Source organism: Phyllobates terribilis, unplaced genomic scaffold, assembly GCF_046119375.1.
Source record: "Phyllobates terribilis strain yellow unplaced genomic scaffold, ASM4611937v1 Scaffold_13__5_contigs__length_258822181, whole genome shotgun sequence".
In the NCBI taxonomy this organism is placed as follows: Eukaryota; Metazoa; Chordata; class Amphibia; order Anura; family Dendrobatidae; genus Phyllobates; species Phyllobates terribilis.
The window spans coordinates 183,247,597-183,270,633 of NW_027362773.1; the positions used below are offsets into that span (position 1 = coordinate 183,247,597).

General features: G+C 43.7%; 4 non-coding genes across 4 annotated transcripts; all 4 read right to left on the bottom strand.

The window, feature by feature from the left end:
- Positions 1–15,159: 15,159 nt before the first annotated feature.
- On the bottom strand, positions 15,160–15,241 carry TRNAS-AGA (transfer RNA serine (anticodon AGA)). The gene has a single exon. It is a non-coding gene; the product is annotated as a tRNA-Ser (tRNA).
- Positions 15,242–16,144: 903 nt separating this feature from the next.
- On the bottom strand, positions 16,145–16,216 carry TRNAQ-CUG (transfer RNA glutamine (anticodon CUG)). The gene has a single exon. It is a non-coding gene; the product is annotated as a tRNA-Gln (tRNA).
- Positions 16,217–16,944: 728 nt separating this feature from the next.
- TRNAS-AGA (transfer RNA serine (anticodon AGA)) lies at positions 16,945–17,026 on the bottom strand. The gene has a single exon. It is a non-coding gene; the product is annotated as a tRNA-Ser (tRNA).
- Positions 17,027–18,728: 1,702 nt separating this feature from the next.
- TRNAS-AGA (transfer RNA serine (anticodon AGA)) lies at positions 18,729–18,810 on the bottom strand. Its single transcript has one exon. It is a non-coding gene; the product is annotated as a tRNA-Ser (tRNA).
- Positions 18,811–23,037: the final 4,227 nt, after the last annotated feature.

The following is a 23,037-nucleotide window of genomic DNA, read 5'->3' on the forward strand; positions in this document are numbered from 1 at the left end:
TTGGAAACTAGACCCCCCAAGGCACCTTTCTAGATGCATAGTGAGCACTTGGAACCCCCAGGTGCTTCACAAATTGATTCGTAATAATGAAAAAGTGAAAAAAAAAACACTTTTTCATTTTTACGAATTAATTTGTGAAGCACCTAGGGGTTCCAAGTGCTCACTATGCATCTAGATAGGTGCCTTGGGGGGTCTAATTTCCAAAATGGGGTCACTTGTGGAGGAACTCCAATGTTTGGGCACACAGGGACTCTCCAAATGCAACATGATATCCGCTAACAATTTGAGCCGACAATTTGTTAGCGGATATCATGTTGCATTTGGAGAGTCCCTGTGTGCCCAAACATTGGAGCTCCCACACAAGTGACCCCATTTTGGAAACTAGACCCCCCAAGGCACCTATCTAGATTCATAGTGAGCACTTGGAACCCCAGGTGCTTCACAAATTGATTCATAAAATGAAAAAGTGTATTTTTTTTCACTTTTTCATTATTACGAATCAAATTGTGAAGCACCTGGGGGTTCCAAGTGCTCACTATGCATCTAGAAAGGTGCCTTGGGGGGTCTAGTTTCCAAAATGGGGTCACTTGTGGGGGAGCTCCAAAGTTTGGGCACAGAGGGGCTCTCCAAACGCAATGTGGTGTCCGCTAACAATTTGAGCCGATTTTCCATTCAATTTGTTAGCGGATACCATGTTGCATTTAGAGAGTCCCTGTGTGCCCAAACATTGGAGCTCCCCCACAAGTGACCCCATTTTGGAAACTAGACCCCCCAAGGCACCTATCTAGATTCATAGTGAGCACTTGGAACCCCAGGTGCTTCACAAATTGATTCATAAAAATGAAAAAGTGTTTTATTTTCACTTTTTCATTTTTACGAATCAATTTGCGAAGCACCTGGGGGTTCTAAGTGCTCACTATGCATCTAGATAGGTGCCTTGGGGGGTCTAGTTTCCAAAATGGGGTCAGTTGTGGGGGAGCTCCAATGTTTGGACACACAGGGGCTCTCCAAACGCAACATGGCGTCCGCTAACAATTTGAGCCGATTTTCCATTCAATTTGTTAGCGGACACCATGTCGCGTTTGGAGAGCCCGTGATGTGCCTAAACAGTGGAGCTCCACCACAAGTGTCCCCATTTTGGAAACTATACCCCTCAAAGATTTTATTAAGGTGTATAGTGAACATTTTGAACCCAGAGGTACGGCACATTATTTGTTTACGTTAGGTCATCATATTGAATAAGTTTTCATTATTCTTGAGCGCAAGTGCTCGCTACTTGAGTTTGCATCGGGTGCTCAGGTATGCACCATGTACAGCGTGTGCTCGAGTGACATGCTCGAGTACCTGCTCCACATGTTTCACGGTTATTAGACACCCAAAAAAAAACATGCGGGGATCGCTCGTGCATGGCAGGCAATCCCCGTAAAGTTTTTTGGCCGCGAAGCATATGGGGCAGAGACTCGAGCATGTCACTCAAATACCCACGATACTAAATGCATACCAGAGCACCCGATGCAAACTCAAGTAGCGAGCACTTGCTCTCAACACTAGTCGCCATATCGTCATCTTTTTTTCTTACTTTTGAAAAAAATCCCAACCCCAGCCCTAACCCTAGCACAACCCTAGCCCCAGTACAACCCTAGCCCCAGCACAACCCTAGCCCCAGCACAACCCTAGCCCCAAACCCAGCCCTAACCCTAGCCCAATCCTAACTCAAGAGTTTATTTTTGACGCCGTTCCTTGTGCGGTATAAGTGATTAGACGACTTTATTCTTCGGGTCGGTGTGATTACAGCAATGCCAGAATCATATGGGGTTTTTATGACTGACAGCTGTCACACACTAAAAGACGCATTTTTTGTAAAATCTAGTTTTTGCATCGCCATATTTTGAGAGCTATAATTTTTCCAGATTTTGGCAGACAGTCATGTGACGGCTCGTTTTTTGCGGGATGACTTGACGTTGTTATTGGTGCCATTTTCAGGCACGTGACATTTTTTGATCGCTTTCTATTCCGATTTTTGGGAGGCAGAATAAACAAAAACCAACAATTCAGGAATTGTTTTTTTTTTTTTTTTTTTAATTCTGTTCCGCGTGTGGTAAAATTGATGAGGCAGCTTTACTCTTCGGGTCAGTACGTTTACAGCGGTACCACATTTGTATCATTTTTCTATGTTTTGGCGCTTATACACAATAAAAGCTATTTTATAGAAAAAAATATTTTTTAGTATCGCTTTATTCTGAGAGCTATAACTTTTTTATTTTTCGGCTGATGGAGCTATATGGCGGCTTGTTTTTTGCGGGACGAGATGACGTTTTCAGCGGTATCATATTTATTTATATGCATCTTTTTGATCGCGTGTTATTCCACTTTTTGTTTGGCGGTATGGTGATAAAGCATTGTTTTTTGCTTGTTTTTTTTTTTTTTTACCGTGTTCACTGAAGGGGTTAACTAGTGGGACAGTTTTATAGGTCAGGTTGTTCCGGACGCGGCGATACCAAATATGTGTACTTTTATTGTTTTTTTTTTATTTTTTTTATAATAATATTTATTGATGGGTACATTATATTTTTATTTTTGGTGTATTATTTTTTTTATTTTTTTATAATATTTTTGCACTTTTTTTTTTTTTTTTTTTTCCACTTTCACACAGTTTATACACTTTATTACTTTGTCCCACTCTGGGACTTTCACTTTTTTTTTTCTGATCGCCTGCATGGCACAGGAATGGAGCACCATCCCTATGCCATGAAGGCTGTCAGAAGTGCACAGTGTGAAGATTGCTTGGAGATGCACTGCGCATGTCCAAGCAATCTTCCTGCTCTCTGGTGACCCGGATGTTGTCATGACGACATCGGGTCGTCATGGCAACACCCGGGAAGCCTTTGCAGACTGCGCTGGAAGCCGGAAGAGGAGGTGAGTATCGCCGATCACCTCCCCTTGCCCCCGCAATGCCGCGATCGACTTCGATCGACTTCGATCGCAGCATCGCGGGGGTTAATGTGCTCGGAGCGGTGCGTGACCGCTCCCTGCACATAGTACCGGGTGTCAGCTGTGACAATCAGCTGACACCCGGCGGCGATCGCGCCCGCACAGCCTGTGTGCGCGCGCGATCGCGATGACGTACTAATACGGGTCTGGCTCTTAAGTCCCAGGGCACAGACGCGTATTAGTACGTCAGATGTTATTAAGGGGTTAATTGAAATAAAGACACAATCCTTTATTGTTCTAAATTAAACCATACTTACCGTCACGCCCATTCCAGCTGAAGCCAACGATCTCCTGCAATAAAAGAAAAATAATAAACCAACCTCATCCTTACCTTTCCATGGTTCCCACGACAGCTTCAGCTCTGCTACATCGAGATGACAGGCTGGACCGCAGCAGAACGCTGCCATCCAGCCTCTCATCCCGCAGACACTGAGAAGCGCAGGCTTGCTTGCGCTGCTCAGCGTCTCTCTGTGACGACATCCAGATGAGCCGAGTTCATGTCCAATGAACTTGGCTCACCTCATGCACGTCACTGACAGCGTGGGAAAATTCTCACGCTGAAGCGGTGAGTGCAGGAGAATTCTCCCACGCTGTCAGTGACGTGCATAAGGTGAGCTCATGTCCAATGAACTCAGCTCAACTCCTGCACGTCACTGACAGCGTGGGAGAATTCTCCTGCACTCAGCGCTTCAGCGTGAGAATTCTCCCGCTGAAGCGCTGAGTGCAGGAGAATTTTCCCACGCTGTCAGTGACGTGCATAAGGTGAGCTCATGTCCAATGAACTCAGCTCACCTCCTGCACGTCACTGACAGCGTGGGAGAATTCTCCTGCACTCAGCGCTTCAGTGTGAGATTTCTCCCACGCTGAAACGCTGAGTGCAGGAGAATTTTCCCACGCTGTCAGTGACGTGCATGAGGTGAGCCGAGTTCATTGGACATTAACTCGGCTCATCTGGATGCCCTCACAGAGAGACACTGTGGAGCGCAAGCAAGCCTGCGCTTCTCAGTGTCTGCGGGATGACAGGCTGGATGGCAGCGTTCTGCTGCGGTCCAGCCTGTCATCTCGATGTAGCAGAGCTGAAGCTGTCATGGGAACCATGGAAAGGTAAGGATGATGTTGCTTTATTATTTTTCTTTTATTTCAGGAGATCGTTGGCTTCAGCTGGAATGGGCGTGACGGTAAGTATGGTTTAATTTAGAACAATAAAGAATTGTGTGTTTATTTCAATTAAAGGACTTTTTTCTGGGTGTTGTGTTTTTTTTAAATACTTTACTAGAAATTCATGGTGGTCATGTCTAACATTGGCGTGACCCCATGAATTTCGGGCTTAGGGCCAGCTGATAATGCCAAGCTGGCCCTAACCCCTTTATTACCCAGTGAGCCACCGCATCAGGGCCCTGGATGAGTTCGGTACAGCGCCAGAAGATGGCGCTTCTATGAACGCGCCATTTTCCGGGGTGGCTGCGGACTGCAATTTGCAGCGGGGGTGGCCCAGAAAGCTTGGGCCTCCCTGCGCTGCGGATTCCAGCCCCCAGCTGCCTAGTTGTACCTGGCTGGACACAAAAACAGGGCGAAGCCCACGTCAATTTTCTTTAAATTATTTCATGAAATAATTAAGAATAAAAGGGCTTCCCTATATTGTTGTGTCCGGCCAGGTACAAATAGGCAGCTGGTGGTTGGGGGCAGCCCGTTCCTGCCTGCTGTACCTGGCTGGACACAAATATAGTGCGAAGCCCCACGTCAATTTTTTTTAAATTATTTCATGAATTTCCTGAAATAATTAAAAAAAATTGAAGTGGGGCTTCGCACTATATTTGTGTCCAGCCAGGTACAGCAGGCAGGAACGGGCTGCCCCCATCCACCAGCTGCCTATTTGTACCTGGCCGGACACAACAATATAGGGAAGCCCTTTTTTTCTTAATTATTTCATGAATTTCATGAAATAATTAAAAAAAATTGAAGTGGGGCTTCGCACTATATTTGTGTCCAGCCAGCTACAGCAGGCAGGAACGGGCTGCCCCCAACCACCAGCTGCCTATTTGTACCTGGCCGGACACAACAATATAGGGAAGGCCTTTTTTTCTTAATTATTTCATGAATTTCATGAAATAATTAAAAAAAAAGTACGTGGGGCTTCGCCCTATTTTTGTGTCCAGCCAGGTACAACTAGGCAGCTGGGGGCTGGAATCTGCAGCGCAGGGAGGCCCAAGCTTTCTGGGCCCCCCCCCGCTACAAATTGCAGTCCGCAGCCACCCCGGAAAATGGCGCGTTCATAGAAGCGCCATCTTCTGTCGCTGTACCCAACTCATCCAGGGCCCTGGTGCGGTGGCTCACTGGGTAATAAAGGGGTTAGGGCCAGCTTGGTATTATCAGCTGGCCCCAAGCCCAAAATTCATGGGGTCACGCCAGTATTAGACATGACCGCCATGAATTTCTAGTAAAGTATTTAAAAAAAACACAACACCCAGAATAAAGTCCTTTAATTGAAATAAAGACACAATTCTTTATTGTTCTAAATTAAACCATACTTACCATCACACCCATTCCAGCTGAAGCCAACGATCTCCTGCAATAAAAGAAAAATAATAAACCAACCTCATCCTTACCTTTCCATGGTTCCCACGACAGCTTCAGCTCTGCTACATCGAGATGACTGGCTGGACCGCAGCAGAACGCTGCCATCCAGTCTGTCATCCCGCAGACACTGAGAAGCGCAGGCATGCTTGCGCTCCTCACTGTCTCGCTGTGACGGCATCCAGATGAGCCGAGGTCATGTCCAATGAACTCGGCTCACCTCATGCACGTCACTGACAGCGTGGGAAAATTCTCACGCTGAAGTGCTGAGTGCAGGAGAATTCTCCCACGCTGTCAGTGATGTGCATGAGGTGAGCTCATGTCCAATGAACTCAGCTCACCTCCTGCACGTCACTGACAGCGTGGGAATATTCTCCTGCAATCAGCGCTTCAGCGTGAGAATTTTCCCACGCTGTCAGTGACGTGCATGAGGTGAGCCGAGTTCATTGGACATGAACTCGGCTCATCTGGATGTCGTCACAGAGAGACGCTGAGCAGCGCAAGCAAGCCTGCGCTTCTCAGTGTCTGCGGGATGACAGGCTGGATGGCAGCATTCTGCTGCGGTCCAGCCTGTCATCTCGATGTAGCAGAGCTGAAGCTGTCGTGGGAACCATGGAAAGGTAAGGATGAGGTTGCTTTATTATTTTTCTTTTATTGCAGGAGATCGTTGGCTTCAGCTGGAATGGGCGTGATGGTAAGTATGGTTTAATTTAGAACAATAAAGGATTGTGTCTTTATTTCAATTAAAGGACTTTATTCTGGGTGTTTGTGTTTTTTTTAACTTTGACTATGGGGTTAGTATTGGGGGTGTCTTATAGACGCCTCTCCATTACTAACCTGGGCTTGATGTCAGCTGGCATTATAAGCTGTCATCAACCCCAACCCTATTACCCCCTGCCACCGCACCAGGGCAACGTGGAAGAGCGAGGCTAAGTGCCAGAATTGGCGCATCCTATGAATGCGTCATTTCTGGGGCGGCTGACGGCTGGTGTTTCTAGCCTGGGAGGGGGCCAATATTCATGGCTCCCTTCCTGGGCTATTAATATCAGCCCCCAGCTGTCTGCCTAGCCTTTGCTAGCTATTAAATTAGGGGGGAACCCACGTCATTTTTTTTGGGGGGTCCCCCATTTTAATAGCTAGTAAAGGCTATGTATTCAGCTGGGGGCTGATATTAGTAGCCTGGGAAGCTCCGTGGGTATTACCCCCTTCCCAGGCTTCAAACATCTGCCCCAGCCGTCTGCTTAACCTCCGCTAGAGCCTAAAATTAAGGGGAACCCCACGCCAATTTTTTTAATAATAAATCCTTTATTTTAATACTAAATGACAAGTACAGTAACCAACACTATCACTGTACTTCATATATATGTGACTGACATGTTTCTATCTATCTAATCTATGTGTGATGCTCTATCTTTCTGTTCTAAATTGTCGGGTACCGCTGCTTAATTGCCGGCCGGCTTTTTTAAAGAGACAGTGCATGAAAACACTATTATTTTTTTAAATAAATCCTTTACACTAAATGACAAGTACAGTAAGCAACACTATCACTGTACTTATTATATATGTGACTGACATGTTTCTATCTATCTAATCTATGTGTGAAGCTCTATTCTTTCTGTTCTAAATTGTCGGGTACAGATGCTGAATTGCCGGCCGGCTTTTTTAAAGAGACGGTGCACGAAAACACTAATATTTTTTTTAATAAATCCTTTACACTAAATGACAAGTGCAGTAACCAACACTGTCACTGTGCTTCTTATATGTGTGACTGACATGTTTCTATCTATCTAATCTATGTGTGATGCTCTATTCCTTCTTGTCTAAATTGTCGGGTACCGGTGTATGCCGCTGCTGAATTTGCCGGCCGGCTTTTTTAAAGAGAGTGTCTTCTGAGCAGTTTGTCAGCTTTTGGACACCTTTGCAGGTGTTTTCTATGTGTTTCTATGTGTTTTTGTTTGCCTGCCATTGGTTTTAACGGTGTTCGACGGTGTTCTAAGGTGTTCGACGAACAGTTCGACGAACAGTTCCTCGAACATCCCGGTGTTCGACGAACCGAACCGAACCCGAACACTACGGGGGTGGCTCAACACTAGTCTTTATTAAAATGAAAAGGTTGATCGAAAAGTTTGGGGGATCTAAGAGTGTGGCAACCCAGTAGTCATGATTACTTCGAATTCTGACAATATGAGGGTCATGCTGCAGGTAGTGCAGCAAGAAGGCACTTATGTGTCTTGCGCATCTCGGAGCCCCAAAATTATTTTCCGGGCTAGATGCAGCTAAAAATTATTTTTAATTTTAAATCTGGTGAAGCTTATTATAGATGGCCTAATAGGATCAGTGCTGCACACTGCTACAAAGCCCAAATTATTTTCCAGTCAAGATACAGATAAACATGATTAGTAATTTGAAAGCTTAAAACGGTTGGTAGGGTGATTTTAACCAATCATCAAGCTTTTACTCTCCCCAGGATGACACAGGGGTAGAAAAGTCGTTTCGGATCCATGATTTGTTCATCTTTATGAACGTGAGTCTGTCTACATTATCAGTGGAGAGCCGCGTGCGCTTATCTGTCAGCACACCACCAGCAGCGCTGAACACACGTTCAGACAGAACGCTGGCTGCGGGGCATGACAAGATCTCCAAGGCGCAAGTGGCTAGCTCCGGCCATTTATCCAGATTGGAAGCCCAAAAAGAGCAAGGGTCCAGTGACACAGTCGTGGCTTCAATGTTTACTTGGAGATACTCCTGTACCATCGTCTCTAGGCGTTGACTATGTGTCAGACTTCTTGTCTCCTGTGGCCTTGCAAAGGATGGGCTAAAAAAGTGGTGAAATGATTCCGCAAAATTGATGTTACCAGCAGATACTGTGGTTCTGTTACGGTTTGAGTGCTGAACACTTGACGGTCCCACGGTTGGCAAGTTGGAACTGTGAGATTCACTACGTGCACCACTGGTATTTTGTGGAAAAGCACATGTAAGATTCTGCAACAGTCTCTGCTGATACTCCTGCATGCGTGCATCCCTTTCTATGGCAGGAATAATTTCTGCAAATTTACTTTTGTACCGGGGATCTAACAGTGTGGCAACCCAGTAGTCAGGATTATTTCTAATTCTCACAATTCGAGGGTCATGTTGCAGGTAGTGCAGCAAGAAGCACTCATGTGTGTTGCGCATCCAGGAGCACCAAGTCCCTGTTGTGTTGGTGGCGAGGTAACAATCATGCTTCCTTCCTCTGTCCTCTCCCCCCAACCTCGCACAACAGAAATGTGATCAAGGTCTCCCTCATCTGATGAGTCTTCCATCAGTTCGTCCTCCACTTTTTCCTGGGCTCCTGCACCTTCCTCACTAGTTTGGTTGCTACCATGCGCCCTGGTAAAATCATCTCCCCCACCCTCACATGCCTGCCGCCTTGGTGCTGCCGACCGTCTGGACCTTGCAGATGTTAGCCCTTCCGCATACAACTCCTCCTCCTCTACTTACTCCACCTCCTCTTGTGCCACCACCTGACTCCGAATTCTGTTTAACATGTGCTCCAGCATGTAAATCACCGGAATAGTCATGCTGATAATGGCATCGTCAGCACTAAACATCTTCGTCGCCATTTCAAAACTGTGCAGAAGGGTGCATAGGTCCCTGATCTGAGACCACTCCTCCAGCGTGATTTGCCCCACCTCTGAATCTCGTTGGCCCAGGCTATACGTCAGAACGTATTGCACCAGGGCTTGTCGGTGCTGCCACAGTCGCTGCAACATGTGCAGAGTTGAATTCCACCGGGTCGGCACATCGCATTTTAGCCGGTGAAGTGGCAGGCCCAACGACTTCTGTAGAGATGTAAGTCGCTGAGCTGCGGGATGCGAACGGCGGAAGTGAGCACACAGCGACCGTGCCCTCTGCAGAAGGCCATCTAGTCTGGGATTGTGGGCTAAAAATTGCTGGACAACCAGGTTCAACACGTGAGCCATACAAGGCACGTGTGTGACATTGCCCCGGCGAAGGGCCGCACCCAGGTTTGCAGCATTGTCGCACACGGCCTTCCCTGGTTTCAGGTCCAGTGGAGACAACCATTCATGAAATTGGTTCTCCAGAGCTGACCACAACTCCTCAGCGGTGTGACTCACATTTCCCAGACATTTCAATGTAAAAACCGCCTGATGACGTTGAGCCCTACTGCCAGCATAGTAAGGAGGTGTGCAGGATCCCTTCTGCGCAGTTAGAAAGCTTGTGGCATGACCAGACAGGCTTTGGGTGCAGGTGGAAGACCGAGAGGAGGTTGAGGAGGCAGAAGCAGTGGAGGAACTTTGACATAAAGAGGATTGACGCACAACTCGTGGGGACGGCAAGACTTGGACAGCAGCCCCTTGTCCTGCTGTCACCATAGTTACCCAGTGCCCAGTCAGCGACATGTAACGCCCCTGTCCATGCCTACTCGTCCAAGTGTCTGTGGTGAAATGCACCCTGTCACACACAGAGTTTCTCAAAGAAGCGGTGATGTTGTGTGCGACATGCTGGTGGAGCGCAGGCACACCTTTCTTTGAGAAGTAGTGCCGACTGGGCATCTGGTACTGGGGCACTGCGACGGACATAAGGTCTCGAAAATCCTCTGTGTCCACCAGGCGGAAAGGCAGCATTTCTGTAGCCAAGAGCTTGCAGATGGTGAAATTCAACCTCTTAGCTTTCTCATGGCTAGGAGGAAATGGTCTTTTACTTGTCCACATCTGAGGGACCGAGGGCTGGCTATTGTGCTTAGACGGGGTTGATAAGGGTGTCCCCGGCAAACTGCCGGTCTGTGAGGAAGATGCAGGCGGACATGTTAGGTTGCCTTGATCCAAAGGTGGTGCTATCGATGTCGGACAGCGCTCAAGACCAGCTGGTGTTACCACCTCCAAAGAAAATGATGACCTGCCAATCACGCTGGCTGTTGCGGGTAAAGAGGTGGCAGGTCTGCGCCCCAAAACAGGTGTGACTGCTGTCCCCCCAGTCACAGAGGATGAAGAGGCCGCGGATGCACAAGATATGGCAGACGGTGGTTGGCCCGGCCGGCTAGGCCGCATTGTAGCACACTGAGCTTCCCACTGCAACTTATGCTTCATGTCCATGTGCTGGTTCATGCATGAAGTACTCAAACTATGTATTTTTTGGCCTCTACTTAGCTTTTGCTGACAAATGTTACAGATAACACGAGTTGGGTCATCTTTATCGATCTGAAAAAATGCCCAGGCTATGCAAGGCTTAGCACCCATGCGACCTGAAAAGCCACCACGACTTGTGGTGAGAGGCAGAGTTGTGTTTGAGGATGCAGTTGTTGACGTGCTTCCAGTACTACGTCTCTGTCCAGGAAGGCGCAACCTGACCTCGTCGTCACTAGCATCTTCCTCCACCTCCTCTGCTGACCTCATCTCTTGGCTGACTGTGGGTTGACAGTAAGTGGGATCTCCGACCTCATCATCATCACCCTGTGCGTTATCACACCCGTCGTCCTCAGAGACAACCTGTTCCTGCCCTGACAAAAAACTAAAGTTGTCGCTCCAATCAGGTATTTGAGTCTTATCATCGTCTTCCTCATTGTCTCCACCAACAGGAGTTACAGTTTGGGAATGAGGGTCTACATTATGGTCAAAACCTTCTGCGTCTGGTCCTGGATCCGACTCATAAAGATTCTGGGCATCAGTGCAGATCATTTCCTCGTCTGGATTCACAGAAGCGCTGGAGTCGACGTCTGATTCCCAGGCTATAGTATGAGTAAACAGCTCTGCAGACTCAACCATCTGTTCTACCTCATACTCAGACGGGCAGCTGGAGATTTGGGAGCTGTGAGGAAGCAAGTGCGATTTGGGTGACACCTTTGAGGACTGGAGTATTTGTGATGTTGAAGTTGATGTGGAGGAGAGCCCACTTAAAGGAGCACTTGATATCCGTTGAAGCACCTGCTGTTTTTGTGCCTCATCTGGAATTTGTAGCGATTGGCGTGGCCGTAAGAAAGGGATCTTATCACATTGTCCGCTAAAAGAAGTAGACATTTTAGTTTGGCTGGAAGATGGTCTTTCTTCTGCACCTACCCCACGGACACAACCTTTTTTCCCCTTCCCAACACGCCTATTCCCCTTTCCACCAGCAGCAGGCCTTTTTCCACTCATTTTGGTGGTTAACTAATTCACAACTCTGGAGTTGTTTGCACAAAAAAACAATGGATGGTAACCGAGCAGAGCTGAGTGGCCAAACTGTGGTATTAGGCCAAAACTATTGGCTGGGTTAGATGCAGAAAAAAAATATTTTTAATTTGCAACCTGATGGAGGTCAGTATAGATGGACTAATAGACCAAGTCCCACACACCGCTAGAAGCCCAAATATTTTTTCAGACCTAGATGCAGAAAAATTTTTTATTCAATTTGCAACCTGATGGAGGTCAGTATAGATGGACTAATAGACCAAGTCCCACACACTGCTAGAAGCCCAAATATTTTTTCAGAGCTAGATGCAGAAAAAAATTATTTTTAATTTGCAACCTGATGGAGGTCAGTATAGATGGACTAATAGACCAAGTCCCACACACCGCTAGAAGCCCAAATATTTTTTCAGAGCTAGATGCAGAAAAAAATTATATTCAATTTGCAACCTGCTGGAGGTCAGTATAGAAGGACTAATAGAACAAGTCCCACACACTGCTAGAAGCCCAAATATTTTTTCAGAGCTAAATGAAGAAAAAAATTATTTTTAATTTGCAACCTGATGGAGGTCAGTATAGATGGACTAATAGACCAAGTCCCACACACTGCTAGAAGCCCAAATATTTTTTCAGAGCTAGATGCAGAAAAAAATTATTTGTAATTTGCAACCTGATGGAGGTCAGTATAGATGGACTAATAGACCAAGTCCCACACACCGCTAGAAGCCCAAATATTTTTTCAGAGCTAGATGCAGAAAAAAATTATATTCAATTTGCAACCTGCTGGAGGTCAGTATAGAAGGACTAATAGAACAAGTCCCACACACTGCTAGAAGCCCAAATATTTTTTCAGAGCTAAATGAAGAAAAAAATTATTTTTAATTTGCAACCTGATGGAGGTCAGTATAGATGGACTAATAGACCAAGTCCCACACACTGCTAGAAGCCCAAATATTTTTTCAGAGCTAGATGCAGAAAAAAATTATTTTTAATTTGCAACCTGATGGAGGTCAGTATAGATGGACTAATAGACCAAGTCCCACACACCGCTAGAAGCCCAAATATTTTTTCAGAGCTAGATGCAGAAAAAAAATATTTTTAATTTGCAACCTGATGGAGGTCAGTATAGATGGACTAATAGAATGATGCTATGCCCAAAAGATTTTACTTCACTAGGTGCAGTAAAAAAATTGGTATTCTATACACAGGTGGTATATCTTGCAACACAGATAGGCTACTCCACTGACTAACACACTCTGCAATAGGCCAAAAAGTATTAGCTTTGCTAGATTCAACCAAATGCTGTGAAAAAAACTTGCACAGCACTGGCACAGACCTGCCTGGCAAAAACTGATAGGAACTGATGTAACCTAGTCCTGAAAAGGACTCCAATTACAATTAGTCTTTACTCCCACAATCTATCTATTTAAGAGCACAGACCTGCTTGATAAAAGTCGTAGGAAATGCTGTAACCTAGTCCTTAAAAGGACTGCAATCACAACTATTCCCTACTCCCAAGCTATCTGTATATTTGTGCGAAAATTGGCTTGAAATTAACAAGGTATAGCGCACACAGCAACAGCGGTGCCGTATAACACGCAGCTGCAGCAATGAGAAAATGGTGGCGACGGGGAAAATGGCTTGGTCTTATAGGGCAAGGACATGTGACATACACTGCCAATCACACATGCCCTTGCTTGTGTGAAAAAAAGCACTTCGCTCCGTGTGTGCGCTGCTGATAGGCTGACAGATTGCACCTCCCCACTGCAAATGCGGGAAAGAGAAAAAAAAATGGAGATCTTCATTGTTCCTGCAGAGATCCATCCCATGCCCCTCCCCCCGCCCCGCTGTACACTCAAACTGCGTATTAACATTAATTTTCATCATTACTGTGAAAAAATCCAGTTATGATTTTGGTGCACGAACAGTTATCGAACATAACCTCGAACAGCCGAATTTTTCTCAAATTGTTCGTGTTCGCCGACCGGCTCGAACACCGCCCAAAACAGCTCGAATTTGAGATTGGCGAACAGTTCGAGTAGAACAACGCTCATCTCTACTTTTAACCTCATTAAGTTTCCCAAAACGCCAAGCAGATAACAGAAGTGAGCATATCATTTTTCAGGTATATTTTGCTTGCTTTATACTTGCTATACAAGTCAATGAGTAGGTTAGAAAGACCCCTGGAAGGTTGCTGAGTGACGTTCACAGCATTTTGCGAGCAAAAAAGAAACTTAAACAAACTCATTTGATGCCCAAAACAATACTTAGAAAAACATCACCAAACTATGTTTACAAAAATGCTGGAAAACACTAAAAAGGGTGATTCAGGAAAAGAATTGCTGTCATTTCTTGAGGCCGTTTCGGCTTGAAATCCTGGTCAGTTTCAACCACCTGGAAAAAGTGTCATGCGAACATTGGCACAAGTCATAGAGTACGATTGCTTGGTGTGACATAGATGATATGAGTTTTGCTTCATGAAGTCAAGTTTAACTTTTGAGTTAAACTTTATTCATAGATAGATCTTTTTGCCATGTGGATTTTAACTTTCTCTTTTTATGGTAAACCATGTGCATTGGCAAATTGAGTGTGAGCAGAAAAGATAAAACCGCTATGCACAAAGAATTTGTCAGGTACCACTGAGATTTGAACTCAGATCACTCTATTCAGAGTCCAGAGCGCTAACCATTACACCATAGAACCACATGACCAATGAAGCTGGCTGGATTTTCTTTTGAAAACAGAAAAGAGCATGTGTAAATAGTGGAAATGTGAGAAATTCACTATTAATCCAGTGATCTGAGTTCTAATCTCAGTGGAACCTGGGAATTCATGCATTATGATGAAAACTGGTTCTAAAGCTGTTCTGCAAATGTATATCTAACACACATTGGTAAATTAATATCTCCTCCCTTTTTATTCCACAAGTGTGCTTAAAGTTCCGTGATATCACAACAAAGACAGTTTTAAAATGTTGATGAAATCTGGCTAATAATTAGCGTGCTGGATCTATCAGCTGGAAAAAGGGTGAGAAAAAAAGAAATTGCAAAACCTCTGCTCATCCAGAAGTCACTAAAGATTTTTAATGGTGTGCTAAAAGGTTCCATCGGAAAGATAATTCAAGTAGAGTTGGTGCAAATCAAAGTTCATATCCCAGTCCATCAGCCACGGCAGTGGTCTGTGTTCGCTGGAAAAAAGGAGGATTTGCACCACATACCTGATGGCACCCTCTGAGCTTTGTTTGATTGGTGGTGTGATGCACAAGTGACATCTCACCCGGCTGACTAATCAAAAGAAGATCTACAGATGCTGTTAAGCTGGTTCTACAAATACAATCCATAGATTACAGACCATTTCTGTGGGGGATAGACTTGGGAATGTGGAAATTGATCTACTCAGATAATTTGTCAAAATGTTAAATGAATTTAAATGTAGTTGGCAGGATTTGAACCTACGTGGGAAGACCCCAATGGATTTCTAGTCCATCGCCTTAACCACTCGGTCACAACTACTCAGACGCTGTTGCAATCTTATGAGTTTCACACCTTTTCTTAGAGCACCATGATCAATATCAGTGATTATCCTTCTGGAAGACATTTCAGAAAATGGAAGATTTCAATTGGAAACAAAATTCCAGGCCTCACTGAAATGTAAAAATCTGATTTAAAGGTATCATCAATTGGAACCTTTTACAGTTCAAGATTTATTAAAATTCATAAGACGGATTTAGAGTGACTTTGTTCCAAACACCTCCTGAAAAAGGCTTTGAAAATGCTCAATAGTTTGAACAGAATCATTTCCATGCAAAAAGACTTGCTGTTCATATGATCAGGTATTGAGCGTCTTTTAACCTCATTAAGTTTCCCAAAACGCCAAGCGGTTAACAGAAGTGAGCATATCATTTTTCAGGTATATTTTGCTTGCTTTATACTTGCTATACAAGTCAATGAGTAGGTTAGAAAGACCCCTGGAAGGTTCCTGAGTGACGTTCACAGCATTTTGCGAGCAAAAAAGAAACTTAAACAAACTCATTTGATGCCCAAAACAATACTTAGAAAAACATCACCAAACTATGTTTACAAAAATGCTGGAAAACACTAAAAAGGGTGATTCAGGAAAAGAATCACTGTTGTTTCTTGAGGCTGTTTTGGCTTGAAATCCTTGTCAGTTTCAACCACCTGGAAAAAGTGTCATGCGAACATTTGCACAAGTCATAGAGTACGATTGCTTGGTGTGACATAGATGATATGAGTTTTGCTTCATGAAGTCAAGTTAAACTTTTGAGCTAAACTTTCTTGAAAGATAGATCTTTTTGCCATGTGGATTTTAACTTTCTCTTTTTATGTTAAACCATGTGCATTGGCAAATTGAGTGTGAGCAGAAAATATAAAACCATTACGGACAAAGAATTTCTCAGGTTCCACTGAGATTTGAACTCAGATCACTGGATTCAGAGTCCAGAGTGCTAACCACTACACCATGGAACCAGATGACCAATGAAACTGGCTGGATTTTCTTTTGAAAACAGTAAAAGAGCATGTGTAAATAGTGGAAATGTGAGAAATTCAATCTTAATCCAGTGGTCTGAGTTCTAATCTCAGTGGAACCTGGGAATTCATGCATTATGATGAAAACTGGTTCTAAAGCTGTTCCGCAAATGTATATCTAACACACATTGGTAAATTAATATCTCCTCCCTTTTTATTCCACATGTGTGCTTAAAGTTCCATGATATCACAACAAGGACAGTTTTAAAATGTTGATGAAATCTGGCTAATAATTAGCGTGCTGGATCTATTAGCTGGAAAAAGGGTGAGAAAAAAAGAAATTGCAAAACTTCTGCTCATCCAGAAGTCACTAAAGATTTTTCATGGTGTGCTAAAAGGTTCCATCGGAAAGATAATTCAAGTAGAGTTGGTGCAAATCAAAATTCATATCCCAGTCCATCAGCCACGGCAGTGGTCTGTGTTTGCTGGAAAAAAGGAGGATTTGCACCACATACCTGATGGCACCCTCTGAGCTTTGTTTGATTGGTGGTGTGATGCACAAGTGACATCTCACCCGGCTGACTAATCAAAAGAAGATCTACAGATGCTATTAAGCTGGTTCTACAAATACAATCCATAGATTACAGACCATTTCTGTGGGGGATAGACTTGGGAATGTGGAAATTGATCTACTCAGATAATTCGTCAAAATGTTACATGAAGTTAAACGTAGTTGGCAGGATTTGAACCTACGCGGGAAGACCCCAACAGATTTCTAGTCCATCGCCTTAACCACTCGGCCACAACTACTCAGACACTGTTTCATTCTTTGAGTTTCACACCTTTTCTTATAGCACCATGATCAATATCAGTGATTATCCTTCTGGAAGACATTTCAGAAAATGGAAGATTTCAATTGGAAACAAAATTCCAGGCCTCACTGAAATGTAAAAATATGATTTAAAGGTATCATCAATTGGAACCTTTTACAGTTCAAGGTTTATTAAAATTCATAAGGCGGATTTAGAGTGACTTTGTTCCAAACACCTCCTGAAAAAGGCTTTGAAAATGCTCAATAGTTTGAACAGATTCATTTCCATGCCAATAGACTTGCTGTTCATATGATCAGGTATTGAGCGTCTTTTAACCTCATTAAGTTTCCCAAAACGCCAAGCGGTTAACAGAAGTGAGCATATCATTTTTCAGGTATATTTTGCTTGCTTTATACTTGCTATACAAGTCAATGAGTAGGTTAGAAAGACCCCTGGAAGGTTCCTGAGTGACGTTCACAGCATTTTGCGAGCAAAAAAGAAACTTAAGCAAACTCATTAGATGCCCAAAACAATACTTAGAAAAACATCACCAAACTATGTTTACAAAAATGCTGGTAAACACTAAAAAGGGTGATTCAGGAAAATAATCGCTGTCATTTCTTGAGGCCGTTTTGGCTTCAAATCCTGGTCAGTTTCAACCACCTGGAAAAAGGGCAATGCAAACATTGACACAAGTCATAGAGTACGATTGCTTGGTGTGACATAGATGATATGAGTTTTGCTTCATGAAGTCAAGTTTAACTTTTGAGTTAAACTTTCTTAATAGATAGATCTTTTTGCCATGTGGATTTTAACTTTCTCTTTTTATGTTAAACCATGTGCATTGGCAAATTGAGTGTGAGCAGAAAAGATTAAACCGCTATGCACAAAGAATTTCTCAGGTTCCACTGAGATTTGAACTCAGATCATTGGATTCAGAGTCCAGAGTGCTAACCATTACACCATCGAAGCACATGACCAAAGAAGCTGGCTGTATTTTCTTTTGAAAACAGTAAAAGAGCATGTGTAAATAGTGGAAATGTGAGAAATTCACTCTTAATCCAGTGATCTGAGTTCTAATCTCAGTGGAACCTGGTAATTCATGCATTATGATGAAAACTGGTTCTAAAGCTGTTCCTCAAATGTATATCTAACACACATTGGTAAATTAATATCTCCTCCCTTTTTATTCCACAAGTGTGCTTAAAGTTCCATGATATCACAACAAGGACAGTTTTTAAATGTTGATGAAATCTGGCTAATAATTAGCGTGCTGGATCTATCAGCTGGAAAAAGGGTGAGAAAAAAAGAAATTGCAAAACTTCTGCTCATCCAGAAGTCACTAAAGATTTTTCATGGTGTGCTAAAAGGTTCCATCGGAAAGAGAATTCAAGTAGAGATGGTGCAAATCAAAGTTCATATCCCAGTCCATCAGCCACGGCAGTGGTCTGTGTTCGCTGGAAAAAAGGAGGATTTGCACCACATACCTGATGGCACCCTCTGAGCTTTGTTTGATTGGTGGTGTGATGCACAAGTGACATCTCACCTGGCTGACTAATCAAAAGAAGATCTACAGATGCTGTTAAGCTGGTTCTACAAATACAATCCATAGATTACAGACCATTTCTGTGGGGGATAGACTTGGGAATGTGGAAATTGATCTACTCAGATAATTCGTCAAAATGTTACATGAAGTTAAACGTAGTTGGCAAGATTTGAACCTACGCGGGAAGACCCCAATGGATTTCTAGTCCATTGCCTTAACCACTCAGCCACAACTACTCAGACACTGTTTCATTCTTATGAGTTTCACACCTTTTCTTATAGCACCATGATCAATATCAGTGATTATCCTTCTGGAAGACATTTCAGAAAATGGAAGATTTCAATTGGAAACAAAATTCCAGGCCTCACTGAAATGTAAAAATCTGATTTAAAGGTATCATCAATTGGAACCTTTTACAGTTCAAGGTTTATTAAAATTCATAAGGCGGATTTAGAGTGACTTTGTTCCAAACACCTCCTGAAAAAGGCTTTGAAAATGCTCAATAGTTTGAACAGATTCATTTCCATGCAAAAAGACTTGCTGTTCATATGATCAGGTATTGAGCGTCTTTTAACCTCATTAAGTTTCCCAAAACGCCAAGCGGTTAACAGAAGTGAGCATATCATTTTTCAGGTATATTTTGCTTGCTTTATACTTGCTATACAAGTCAATGAGTAGGTTAGAAAGACCCCTGGAAGGTTCCTGGGTGACGTTCACAGCATTTTGCGAGCAAAAAAGAAACTTAAACAAACTCATTTGATGCCCAAAACAATACTTAGAAAAACATCACAATTAAAAAAAAAAATACGTGGGGCTTCGCCCTATTTTTGTGTCCAGCCAGGTACAGCAGTCAGGAACGGGCTGCCCCCAACCACCAGCTGCCTATTTGTACCTGGCTGGACACAACAATATAGGGAAGCCCTTTTTTTCTTAATTATTTCATGAATTTCATGAAATATTTAAAAAAAAAAATACGTGGGGCTTCGCCCTATTTTTGTGTCCAGCCAGGTACAACTAGGCAGCTGGGGGCTGGAATCTGCAGCGCAGGGAGGCCCAAGCTTTCTGGGCCCCACCCGCTGCAAATTGCAGTCCGCAGCCGCCCGGAAAATCGCGCGTTCAAAGAAGCGCCATCTTCTGGCGCTGTACCCAACTCATCCAGGGCCCTGTTGCGGTGGCTCACTGGGTAATAAAGGGGTTAAGGCCAGCTTGGCATTATCAGCTGGCCCTAAGCCCGAAATTCATGGGGTCACGCCAATATTAGACATGACCACCATGAATTTCTAGTAAAGTATTTAAAAAAAACACAAACACCCAAAATAAAGTCCTTTAATTGAAATAAAGACACAATTCTTTATTGTTCTAAATTAAACTATACTTACCATCACGCCCATTCCAGCTGAAGCCAACGATCTCCTGCAATAAAAGAAAAATAATAAACCAACCTCATCCTTACCTTCCCATGGATCTCACGACAGCTTCAGCTCTGCTACATCGAGATGACAGGCTGGACCGCAGCAGAACGCTGCCATCCAGCCTGTCATCCCGCAGACACTGAGAAGCGCAGGCATGCTTGCGTTCCTTAGTGTCTCTCTGTGACGGCATAAAGATGAGCCGAGTTCATGTCCAATGAACTCAGCTCACCTCATGCACGTCACTGACAGCGTGGGAAAATTCTCCTGCACTCAGCGCTTCAGCGTGAGAATTCTCCCACGCTGTCAGTGACGTACATGAAGTGAGCTGAGTTCATTGGACATGAGCTCACCTCATGCACGTGACTGACAGCGTGGGGAAATTCTCACGCTGAAGCGCTGAGTGCAGGAGAATTTTCCCACGCTGTCAGTGACGTGCATGAGGTGAGGTCATGTCCAATGAACTCGGCTCACCTCATGCACGTCACTGACAGCGTGGGAAAATTCTCCTGCACTCAGCGCTTCAGCGTGAGAATTCTCCCACGCTGTCAGTGACGTGCATGAGGTGAGCCGAGTTCATTGTCGGCTCATCTGGATGCCGTCACAGAGAGACACTGAGGAGCGCAAGCAAGCCTGCGCTTCTCAGTGTCTGCGGGATGACAGGCTGGATGGCAGCGTTCTGCTGCGGTCCAGCCTGTCATCTCGATGTAGCAGAGCTGGAGCCGTCGTGGGAACCATGGAAAGGTAAGGATGAGGTTGCTTTATTATTTTTCTTTTATTGCAGGAGATCGTTGGCTTCAGCTGGAATGGGCGTGACGGTAAGTATGGTTTAATTTAGAACAATAAAGAATTGTGTGTTTATTTCAATTAAAGGACTTTATTCTGAGTGTTTGTGTTTTTTTTTTAACTTTCACTATGGGGTTAGTAATGGGGGTGTCTTATAGACGCCTCTCCATTACTAACCTGGGCTTGATGTCAGCTGGCATTATAAGCTGACATCAACCCCAGCCCTATTACCCCACTGCCACCGCTACAGGGCAGTGGGAAGAGCGAGGCTAAGTGCCAGAATTGGCGCATCCTATGGATGCGCCATTTCTGGGGCGGCTGACGGCTGGTGTTTCTCGCCTGGGAGGGGGCCAATATTCATGGCTCCCTTCCTGGGCTATTAATATCAGCCCCCAGCTGTCTGCCTAGCCTTTGCTAGCTATTAAAATAGGGGGGACCCCACGTCATTTTTTGGGGGGGGTCCCCCATTTTAATAGCTAGTAAAGGCTAGGTATTCAGCTGGGGGCTGATATTAGTAGCCTGAGAAGCTCCGTGGGTATTACCCCCTTCCCAGGCTTCAAACATCTGCCCCAGCTGTCTGCTTAACCTCCGCTAGAGACTAAAATTAAGGGGAACCCCACGCCAATTTTTTTTAAAATAAATCCTTTATTTTAACACTAAATGACAAGTACAGTAATCAACACTATCACTGTACTTCATATATATGTGACTGACATGTTTCTATCTATCTAATCTATGTATGATTCTCTATTCCTTCTATTCTAAATTGTCGGGTTCAGATGCTGAATTGCCGGCCGGCTTTTTTAAAGAGACGGTGCATGAAAACACTATTATTTTTTTAAATAAATCCTTTACACTAAATGACAAGTACAGTAAGCAACACTGGCACTGTACTTATTATATATGTGACTGACATGTTTCTATCTATCTAATCTATGTGTGATGCTCTATTCTTTCTATTCTAAATTGTCGGGTACAGATGCTGAATTGCCGGCCGGCTTTTTTAAAGAGACGGTGCATGAAAACACTATTATTTTTTTATATAAATCCTTTACACTAAATGACAAGTACAGTAACCAACACTGTCACTGTACTTCATATATATGTGACTGACATGTTTCTATCTATCTAATCTATGTGTGATGCTCTATTCTGTCTGTTATAAATTCTCGGGTACCGCTGCTGAATTGCCGGCCGGCTTTTTTAAAGACACGGTGCATGAAAACACTATTATTTTTTTATATAAATCCTTTACACTAAATGACAAGTACAGTAACCAACACTGTCACTGTACTTCTTATATATGTGACTGACATGTTTCTATCTATCTAATCTATGTGTGAAGCTCTATTCTTTCTGTTATAAATTGTCGGGTACCGCTGCTGAATTGCCGGCCGGCTTTTTTAAAGAGACGGTGCATGAAAACACTATTATTTTTTTAAATAAATCCTTTACACAAAATGACAAGTACAGTAAGCAACACTGTCACTGTACTTCATATATATGTGACTGACATGTTTCTATCTATCTAATCTATGTGTGAAGCTCTATTATTTCTGTTGTAAATTGTCGGGTACCGGTGTATGAGCTGACGAATTGCCGGCTTTTCGCATACATTCTACATTATTCTTAGTTGTTTTACTTCATGTAGAATTAACCTACAAGGAAAGAAAGGGTTTATTTTCATTCCAATATTAGTGTCCCATTGACTTGCATTGGTTTCCGGTATCGGAATCGGCGATATCCGATACTTTTTGAGTATCGGTCCGATCCAATCCGATACGATATTTCCTGATATCGGAAGGTATCGCTCAACACTAATTATGATGAAAACTGGTTCTAAAGCTGTTCCGCAAATGTATATCTAACACACATTGGTAAATTAATATCTCCTCCCTTTTTATTCCACAAGTGTGCTTAAAGTTCCATGATATCACAACAAGGACAGTTTTAAAATGTTGATGAAATCTGGCTAATAATTAGCGTGCTGGATCTATCAGCTGGAAAAAGGGTGAGAAAAAAAGAATTTGCAAAATTTCTGCTCATCCAGAAGTCACTAAAGATTTTTCATGGTGTGCTAAAAGATTCCATCGGAAAGATAATTCAAGTAGAGTTGGTGCAAATCAAAATTCATATCCCAGTCCATCAGCCACGGCAGTGGTCTGTGTTCGCTGGAAAAAAGGAGGATTTGCACCACATACCTGATGGCACCCTCTGAGCTTTGTTTGATTGGTGGTGTGATGCACAAGTGACATCTCACCCGGCTGA